Below are 10,223 nucleotides of genomic sequence, written 5' to 3' on the forward strand. Positions count from 1 at the left end.
GTGCACCACCATGCCCGGCTAATTTTTTGTAGAGATGGAGTTTTACCATGTTGACCAGGCTGGTCTCGAACTCCTGACCTCAGGTGATCTACCCACCTTGGCCTCCCAAAGTGCTGGGATTACAGGCGTGAGCCACCGCGCCTGGCCTTCAGACATTTTTAAGCACTGAAATTGTTTTGTTCAAACACAATGTTACAAGGAACCCCAATATGTATAGCCGCTGAAAGCTGCTCTGATTGACATTGCCTGCAAGCCCGCTGAAGCCCGCCCACTATGGCCATCTCCCCTCATCTGGGGTCCCTGAGGGCTTCCGGAAACCCACTGAAGAGCCCTGAGATCCCCCTCATTGAGCACAGAAGGAGAGGAGGGTGACAGAGGGAGGGGACGGGGCCAGAGCCTGTGTGCCATTGGTGGCAGCAGATGCCACCTCCCTCTCCAGCCTTCATGGGGGCAGGGGATGTTGGCCCTTCCTGTCACATACTAGAGCTCTGCAGACCTCCTCCCCTGGGGAAAGAGCTCCTGTTACAAAGTCACTTGATCCGTGCGTGCTTCTGAGATGCCCGGGAAACAGTTGAAGGGAAACCCAATAGCCCAAGTGGCCAACCTGTGCCCTAGATGGCCATGCAGCTTAAGGAGGTGGCCCATGAAGCGTCCCCACCTTTGAGCAGCATGCACCCACTCCAGCCAGACCCCGAGGGCCAACCCACAGCCTGAGGAAAGGAGGCGGCAGGACCAGGGCTCAGGGTAGGCTGGGCAAGGGGGCGGGGGCCCCAAGAGGGGAGGTGTCAGGTTAGGTGTGCCCACTTAGCATATCATTAACAGCTTCGTTAGGGGGCCTCCTAATGAAGTGGAAGGTGCTAATTCTTCACTGAGGCATTGCCAGCACCCAGACGGAGTCTCCTCTCGAGGAAGCTCTGAGAGGAAGCTCTGAGAAGCCAGAGCACTGGGATTCGTGCTGGGAGCTGATGAACTGCCTGGCAGGGCGGCCATCTGGGGAGTGAGCTCCCAGCAAGTGGCTCCTAGGAGAGGGGGTGTCTCTCGGGGGAGGAGCAGAGGGTGGGGCCAGTGGAAAGCTGGAAGGGCAGATGGGCTTAAAAGGAGGGGGGACCTCTACCTCTCAGGGCATCCTGTGTTTGAGCTGGGAAGGGGCCTGCAATGAGACACCCTGAAACTCAGACATGCAAGCAGATAGATGCGGGGCATCCTGGCAGGATCTCAGGCTTTGGAGTGTTCTAGAGTCTTGTGGCCTTGGGTGAGAGCTCTGTGGTTCAAGCTGGTCCAGGGGTGTTGAGTCCCCTCTCCCTGGGTGGTTATGGATTAAAGGAGGCAGTGCCAGTACGGCTGTGCTGGCTCCTAGGAGATGGAGCCCTCCCTGCCCAAGAAGGCAGGTCAGAGGATTACGCAGGCTGGAAGGGTGAGGGCAGGTGTGGGTCAGACTGCTCACCTGTCTGTTTGGGAGGGTTGACTTAGATTGCAGAGAGTTGAGAGTTATTGCCCCTGCCATGCAAGGTGAAGAAAAGGTTCTGTGCACATTGGGGAGAGATAGTTACTGAATCACAGTAATGGCAGCTCCTGTTTTCTAAGAGCTGAGCACTTTATGTGCATTATTTCATTGACTCCTCATGACTCAGTCCCTATGAAGTGAGTACCTTCATTATTCCATCTTACAGATGAGGAGACTGACGCTTAGAGAAGTGGCAGTCATAGACAACTAGAAGTGATGGAAGTAAGATTCAAATCCAGGGCTGCCCCGCTCCGAGGCCAGAAGGCAGCCCTCGGTCGGCTCATTGGATGGCCACACCCTCCAAGTCGATGCCTTTGAGAGTCACATTCCCGGGAGAGTGGGGTAAAGACGTGTTAGGGTATGAGGGGACTGAGAAGACCACGGGGGCAGGTAGAAAGGACACAAACCACGGACACCCTTCCCCACAGACAGGCAGGAGAAAACAGCCTGGTGCCACCCATTGTGGGGCGGTGTCGGCCTTTGCGTGAGGGCTTGGAGAACCAGGCTGCCCGGCCGCAGCCATCCCAGAGGCCAGCAGAGCCTGTCTGGGCCTCTCCAGAGGGGACACGGACGTATGGGATGTGGGCTTGTTCCGAGTTTCAGAAAAATGAATAATCTCCAAGGAAGAATCTAGAAGCCAGACCTGGCCTGGCCAGAGCCTGGGGGACTCCTTTCACTATTGGAAAACATCGTCGGAGCCCAGCACTGAGTGGGCTCTGGTAGGAATCCCCCTGGGAGGAGAGGTCAGAGGGAGGCTGGGGGCAGGAGGAGGGCCCAGCCTGGCCACGAGGGAAGGGTCCTGCTGCCCTCCTGGCCCTCACTCCCCGCTCCCCAGCAGCCAGCCATCCTTCCAAAACAATCAGCAGGAAACGAAAGGCCCCAATTGATTCCCAGGGAGTTGGCTGGTGTCAGTAGCAGGGCTGGTGGCAGATGGCAAATTCTGCTCATTGTAGACAAGTAGAAAATAATTAGCGTGAGAACGAGTAGCTGGAGCCTTGGTAATAAATGGAGCACTGGTGAAGCCTTCTGAGGAGAGGCCTGGAGCACAGGCTCTGCAACCTCAGGCCTGGCTCTGCCGCTGAAGAGCTGAGTGGCCTTGGGCAAGTTACTTAGCCTTTCTGGGCCTCCATTTCTTCATCCATAATACAGGGCATAAGAGGTTGTTAACAGATTACATTGAAAGAGGTAATCCTTGTGAACTGCTTGTTAAAGTAGCCGGTGTGTAGTAAATGCTATATAAGAGTTGTTTTTAAGTAAACACGATTGAATAATTGTTAGAACTATTTCTGGGTCCAGCCCAGGATGGCATTGCCCCCAAGTCATTGGGACTTCTCTTTCCATCCTCCTCCCTGAACTCTGTGCCCAGCTCCCTGACTGCTGTTTTATAGGGAGGGGTCTCTGGCCAAGAGGCACGACGAGGGCACAGAGAGAACACAGCAGGTCGACCTGGCTTCAGAGCCTGACTCGGCCACTCACTCACTAGGTCTTTAAACTCTTGGAGCCTCAGTTTCCCCATCCACGACATGCAAACAGCTAGACCCACCCCTGGAGTTGAGTGAGGATGGTTATGTGGCTGGCACATGGCGAGGGGTGGAGGAGGTGCCTCCCCTGGTCCTTCCAGGCCATCCTGGAGGAGAGTGGGAAAGGCGTTTGTTAGCCTAAGACCCTGGGCGGCGGGTAGGAGGGGACAAATGTCAGTGGCCTCCCACTCCTGCCCCCGGCTGCACCAGGCACACTGTTTTCATCCCTAGGCCTGGGCGTGTGAGGACCTATCTCACGCTGAAATCTGGCCCCAGCCCTGGGCAGGCTCCGCTCTGCCTTCTGCTCCTGCACAGCTGACGTGTGAAAAGCGACAGCTTTCAGGCCCCTAACTTGGGTTGCACACACCCGGGTACAGGCTGGTGGCGCACGCGGCCCCCAGCCCACATGTGCTTTCTCTCCATCGTCTCCGTTGTCACCTTCCCCCTCCTGTGCTTTCAGAGGCCAGCCACTCGGCCACTGGGAAGAAGGGGAAGCTACTGCAGCCCCGGGAGCCCAGGGTGGGACCTGTGGGTCCTTCTGTGTCTGTGTTTGTGAAAATAAGGAGTCAGACTGACAGGTGGAGAGGGTTTTTTTTTTTTTTTTTTTCTTGCAAGTAATTCAAGGAGGCTGCTTGAAATCCCAGCTCTGCGATGTCCTCGTGGAGGGATCTTCAGGCAAACCATTTTGCCTCTCTGAGCCTTGGTTTCTTCATCTGTAAAGCTGGGGTAATACCCTGCAGCCTGATGAGGCTGGAGTTGGATGACACATAGTGTTTCTAGCGCCGTGCTCTCTCCTGACTCCGCAGCCTGCTCCATGGAGTTCCTCTGGGCTCAGTTTTCCTCATCTGCAGAACAGGTCCCTTGCTGTCCCACATGATTGTGAGTCTGAAGCCAGGTGAAGACCCAGAGAACTCCTCAGTCTGTAAGAAGAGGTTTAGAGCCAGCTTTTGAGTTCAGAAACAGGCGCTAAGGTGAATCCTGCTTCTCAGAAGCAGCATGCAGAGGTTAAGACCTGGGTTCTGGGCCTAGGCTGTGTGGCTGTGGGCAAGTCACTTCAGCTCATCTGTCAAATAAGAGGAAGGGTAGTACCTACCTCACAGAGCTGTTATGAGGACTAGGTGAGTTCATGTTTGTAAAGGGCATAGACGTGCGCCAAGACCTTGTAGGCAATTCGTAAATGTTAGGAGAACTGAAGCACCCGACTTATAGGTGGCTGAGATCATTCTGTCCCTGTCACCACCCAGGATCCTGGAGCCTACAGTTTCGCCAGTGCAGAGAGGTTAACTCGCTCCCATAGTCCTGCAGTCGCAGAGCGAACAGCTGGAATCTCACCACCGCCAAAGCCTGTGCTAAAGAGAGCAGGACCTGTCTGGCAGCCCAGCGCGGCCAGACAGCGACCTGCTGGTGAGCCTGCCCTAGCTGGGGTGGAGCCTCTGAACACAACGCCTCTGCTGGGGGGCGGGTCACCAGTGTCCTGCGGGGGCCACCGGGGGACCCAGCCTCACTGTGCCAAGTCCCCCAGACCAGATAAGCTCCTGCCCAACAAGGCATATTCAGAATCAGATGACCACAAGAGGATAGCAGGCAGCAGGCATCAGTTCCTGTCAACTATTTTGGACCACCTTCCAATTTCAAAGCCCTTTCACATAGAAATCCCATTCATCATGGAAATGGGAGTCCTGGGCTCTCCCTTCAGGACACCAAGGGTCAAAAAACCCTGCAGAGCGAAAAAGAGCCCTTACAGACTTGCCAGTTTCCGCATTTACTTTGGCAACCAGGAAGTGTGGCGTCCAGCGCGAGCTTTACATATAGCAACTGTGGGGGCCCTTATGTCTCACACGTGTGCAATGGACTCATCCTCCCAGCCCTCTATTTTGATTTACTGGGGCCTAGAGGGGTTGGGACTTTCTGTCCTGGGGACACTGCTCTTGGTCCAGCACTAGGCAGCCCTAGGATGTGGCTGGATCTGGTCCCCATCACCAGCCCCAGGAGGCAGGAGTGAAATGGAGGCCCGGGGAAGGTGGCTCTCTGGATCTGTCTGAGAGTCTCCTCTCTGTCACCACAGCTGCTGCAGAGCAACAGGGACTCCACCGCTGGAGGCAGGAGAGCCAGTCACAGGTGACTGAAGTAGGCACATGGCTGATGCCTCCCTGCAGATTTACCTCCAGTGAGGGAGCTCCTGCAGATTTTGCTGGCTTCTGGGAGGTTAGGCATCTCCAAGAGCGTGAAAGAGAGGATCTCAGCCCAGGCTCCCTGGGGTGACAGGCTGCTAATGCTGTTGTCAATGAGGAGTTTGAGTGGGGGATGTAGTGAGGTAGAAGGGAGCAGGCTGGCCTGGGGGCTCAGGCTGTGTGTCCAGCACCTGGCAGTGACGCTGCAGGGATGGATATCATGGGAAGAGCTGGGGCCTCTGTGTTCTTTCTGAACCTCAGGTTCCTCTCCCATTTTAAAAGGGGACAGTGGGACTGTTCTGAGACTCCTTTTAACTCTGACCTTTGTTAAGTGTGGGCTTTGGATGGCAGCAGGAATGACCTGCACCTCCTGCCTGCCTGTCCTCTTGATCCTAGGATGGTGTCAGGCAGTCTCTGCATGTCAATCTCATTCTTCAGTAGTAATAGTAATGGCAGTGGCAGCATTTGCTGAGCAGTTACCAGATGACAGGTGCTGTTTGAAGTGTTGACTGATTTAACCCTCCTGATAATTCGGAGGTAGGTACTCTTCTTATCCCTGGTTTAGAAGTGAGGAGACTGAAGCACAGAGAGGTTAAGTACCTTGTCCAAGGTCACACAGCCAGTAAGTGGCAGAGCCAAGACTCAGACGCAGCCTGTTTTAGAGTGCAGGGTCTTAACCACCCCTTGCACACTCTGTGGAATGAGAGCGACACTGCGACCCTGTGTTACTGCTGTGAGGACTGAAGGCAGTTAGTCTAGGACTTGGGACACAGAAGGTGCTCAGCTAATGTCAGATGGATCCCTATGGCTGGACCAAGAGCTGGGGTTCCCAAGCTCATTGTCCAGTTCCCTGTGGACACTCCAGAGGGCTGAGCCAGTACCTTCTTCCCACGCCTCACCCCCCTGGGAGCTCTTGGAGCCCCATCTGCTGGGAGCCCGGCTGCCAAGGGACTCTGCTCCCTAAAATCTGCTCCCAGAGCCAAGCCCACAGGGTGCCTTAGGACGAGGGGCCGAGACCCAGCCTGGGGTGCTTTTACCAGCAGCACCGGAGCACTCACGGCGGGGGCAGGCTCTTCCGGCAGGGCTTCTGTTTGCTGACTCCAGCCCTTTCTGACCAGCTGGGCACCAGCAGCACCTTCCAGACCCCAGCACCCAGTCACAGGTCACATCACAGGAGGGCCCCACAAAGCCCTTCAGGTGTCTGCTAATGCAACGGCAGCCATCAGCAGATCCTTGGGGTGTGCAGGGCCTGTGCAGGGTCCTGTAGTGACGTCATCCCAGCCCGTTCTGACCACAGCCCTGAGAGGGGTGTTGTTAGTCCCATTTTACAAGAGAAGAAACTGAGGTCCCGGAACAGTTCATGTAGCTAGAGGAGGGGGAGAGGGTTCTCCCTGAGCTGTCAGGGAAGGCACTGGGGTGGGAGCCCAGCCTGGCAGTCAGGAAGGGAGGGACATTTCCCCAGAAGGGAAGGGTGTGAGCTCAGAGGGGGAAGGAGCCACTGTCTCAGCCCTTGTGACTGGGAGGGCAGCTGTGCTGAGGAGGCCATGGGGTGGGGCTGAGGCGCTTGAGCCAGGCATTGCAGCTGGCACCCGGAGGTGTGGCGATGGATGCTGTGAGACCCTGGCCCCAGAGACTGTTTGTTGAGCTGGGCAGCAAGGAGTCAGCAGGTTAACGGTAACACAGTGTAACCAGGGCCGCACTGGGGGAAGGGGTCTGGGGTTCCCATAAGGGAGTAGCCATTCCTCCAGGAGGAATGCATGGGGCCTGTCAGGGAGGGCTTCAAAGAGGAGGTGACTTTTAACTGACCTAGAGAGATGAGTTGGATTTCACCCATCAGAACTGGAGTAAGCAAAGCATGGACTATTCCAGTGATGTGTTTCTGGGGAGCAGCACGTTTGGGGGGTGTTGAGAAAGGAGGATGTGGCAGTGTAAGAAGGTGCTGGAGAGCCTTCCCAGCCAGAAGGACTTGTCAGCTGAGGGTGGGCTCTGTGCTGGCATCTGTCTGCACTGGGATCCCTTTCTGCCCAGGGGAGAAGGGAATGCATGGATTCAGAGAGGGCAAGGCATGTGCCTGAGGTTGCACTGCCTGTCAGTGGAAGGGTAACGGAAGCCTTTAGCTGTCGCCCCAAGGACTTGGACTTTGTCCTGCAGGCCATGGGGAGCCAGGAAGGTTTTTAAAGTAGGGGGCAGCATGTGCATTTTTAAAAAGAGTTTGCATTTTCAGAAAGAGGAACTCCCAGAATGGTTAGTACTTAGTCCAGGGGCCTGAATCACCAGCAGGAAAATGGGGCTGTGTGGGTGGGGGAAGAACGAGGCTTCCTTGGGCTGCTTAAGTCATTCCATCCATGTGAGAAGGTTCCCGGCACCCCATTCACACTTGCCCGTGCTGGGGGTCCAACCAGAGGCAGGAGGAGCCCCCAGCAATGCCCCTGTGGCCCCTGCTGGAAGGTGTGCCGTGCCTACCCTGGAAGCCCCGCTGGTGTGGGATAGAAAGGGCAGGCAGCGCCCACCCCCGCCCCACTGTGGCTGTTAGAGGGGAGGACCCCGTGCCCCAGGGGAGGAGAGCCAGAAGAGGTGCTTTGTGGCAGCCCCAGACCAGGAAGTAGTCTCTGCCCTCCCCACTCCTGAGACATTTCCTCCAGATGAAATCACATCCCCAGCAGGGGAACAGGCCCTTATTGTGATGGGCCGGGGTCTCTAGAGAAAGGGCACCATTCAGGCCCTTAAAAATAGCAGCCCCAAGAGATGTATGAATTGACTTGGAGAGTGGTGCGGCCCACCCCCAAGCCCCATGCAGCACAGGCCCTGCCACCCCCACCCCAGACCTTGACTTGTTGGTGACCAGCTGGACATTCCACCAGCCCAGGGGGGAGGGGTGGCTGGTCCAGCAAAGGGTTCCCTGCACTCCCTCCGCCTTGCCCGCCCCAGCTCAGACAGTTAGGGCCTCTGCAGACCTTCTCTCATGCGATTCTTACCAGGACTTTTGGAGGTAGGGATAATCGACATTTTACAAATTGACATTTTACAGTTGAGGAAACTGAGGCACAACTAATAAGTCACGCAGTGGGTATGTGGTAGAGCCCGGGTTCAAAACCAGCGAGCCTGGCTCTTGCGTCCCAGCCCCTGTGCCTCGGATTCTATGGTGGTGGGCCAGCCACGGGTGCAGGCCTGTCACTGGGTACCCAGCAGGGTTGGCCCCATGAGCCCTGCCTCATGCTGTAGGTAGGCACTGGCATTGACCATGGCAGTTAGCCTAAGGCTGGTCACGCTGAGGTGGGGGCAGTGGTTACCACTGGTCATATCCCTGCAGCATCTTGACAGTCCTACAGCTACCTCTTCAGGGCCCAGTGCCAGGTTCGGCTCACTCCTTCCAGCCTGAGAGCTGGGGTGAGCGGGCATGGTTCGGGCAGAGGAGGGGAGTGCAGAGTGAGTGTGAGCATGTTGGGTGGATGGCGTGTGATCTCGGGGAGTGTTAGCTGTCCTGGGCTCCATGGAGCCAAGGGTGGGAGTGAGAGGAGACCTCCCAGGGTGACTGAGAGGGGCCATCCATGGGGTGGACCTGAGAAGGAGATATTCTGGGCTGCTGGCAGGGGCAGGCCTGGGGGCAGGCTGGGTAGAGCCAGACCCTAGCCCTCCAGCTAGCCCCTTTGGGACAGCACTGCCCCCTTCTCCACCGGTCTGGCCAGATCAGAGCAAGATGCAGAGCCACAGCACCTGCAGGGGCATGCTGCTCCCCCATCTCTAGATTCATTCCATTCCATTCCATTCATGTGAGGGGCTCCTGGGAGCCCCGACAGCCCCCTGAGCCCGACCCGGCACTGCGCCTCACCCTCTGAGCCACCTGGAGGTGGGGAGGAGGCGGCAAGACCAGCTGTTGGCAGCTCTGTTCTGCCCCAGCCCAACTGCCACCCGTGGTGCTCTGGCCCCCTCCTGTCCTATCATGTCCAACCCTAATCTGAAGCTGGTGCTGTCAGCCACATGTCACAGGCACTGCTGAAGCCCCGGCCCCCTGCAGTCCACAGACCACCCCCCTTCCAAGCCCAGCCACCCCACCACCACGCTCCCTCACTCTCCACCCTTCTCCCTGCTTCCCAGAAGCTGAGCTCCGACTCCTCCTTGGAGAGAGAGTGGGATGATGTCACTTCCTGAGGGTGGGGGGAGGAGTAGGCACGACCCCGGCAGGCTAGCCCGCCAGCCCGCGCCAGGCCACAGCTCGCCAAGTGACTGCACCGGGGATAGGGAGGCGGGCCGGGCGGACATGCGGGCTGGCCACCCGGCCCCACGCCCTCTCGCCCACCCTGAGGGCTATGCCCACTGGCCAAGGGAGACTTGGCTGCTTTCTCCCCGAATGATGCCGGGCTCCTCGGACACACATTTTTCCCGGAGCCGCCACTGGGGAGAGGAGGATCTGCCGCCTGCCCCGGACCAGGTGCCATGTAAGCCTCTACTGGCCTCAGGGGGCAGCTGCCCACCAACTTGGTCCCCAGCCCCCTGCAGCAAGGCTCCCTCTCCACAATTTAGTGTAGGGCTACCCTAAATTCCTTTAGGGGTATCTCTGGGGACCTAACTCCCTCTTGGGTCGCCTCCCACCCGTGCTGCCTCCTTTCTGTTCGGGGTGCTGAGGAGTGGGGGCCCTGAGTTCCTGGGCACTCTTTCCTGAGCTTGCTCGAGGCTGATTTGAATTCAGCTACTTCAGAGAGTTGGAAATCCAGCTGTAAAAGCTGCATGGCTCAGGGTGGGCTTGGGAGGTATGGTTGCCGGGAGGGTTGTTACCCCAAAAGGCTCACCCCATCCTTCTAGCAGTGTGGGGTGGAAGGTGTCCCAAGCCCTACTCCTGACCCTGCACCTCAACCGTGCCCTTCCCTTCCTGGAGGCATAGCTGTGATGGGGACTTCTGTGTGATGGGTTCAAAACCAACTCATAGAGCATGCTCTTGGCTTCTAGCAAAGCAGGAAACTGAAGCCCTCATTCAAGAAATGCTTACTGAGCACCTGCTCTATGCCAGGCACTCCTCACCCTCCATGTTTG

This window comes from Mandrillus leucophaeus, unplaced genomic scaffold (genome assembly GCF_000951045.1).
Source record: "Mandrillus leucophaeus isolate KB7577 unplaced genomic scaffold, Mleu.le_1.0 Scaffold43, whole genome shotgun sequence".
NCBI classification, from domain to species: domain Eukaryota; kingdom Metazoa; phylum Chordata; class Mammalia; order Primates; family Cercopithecidae; genus Mandrillus; species Mandrillus leucophaeus.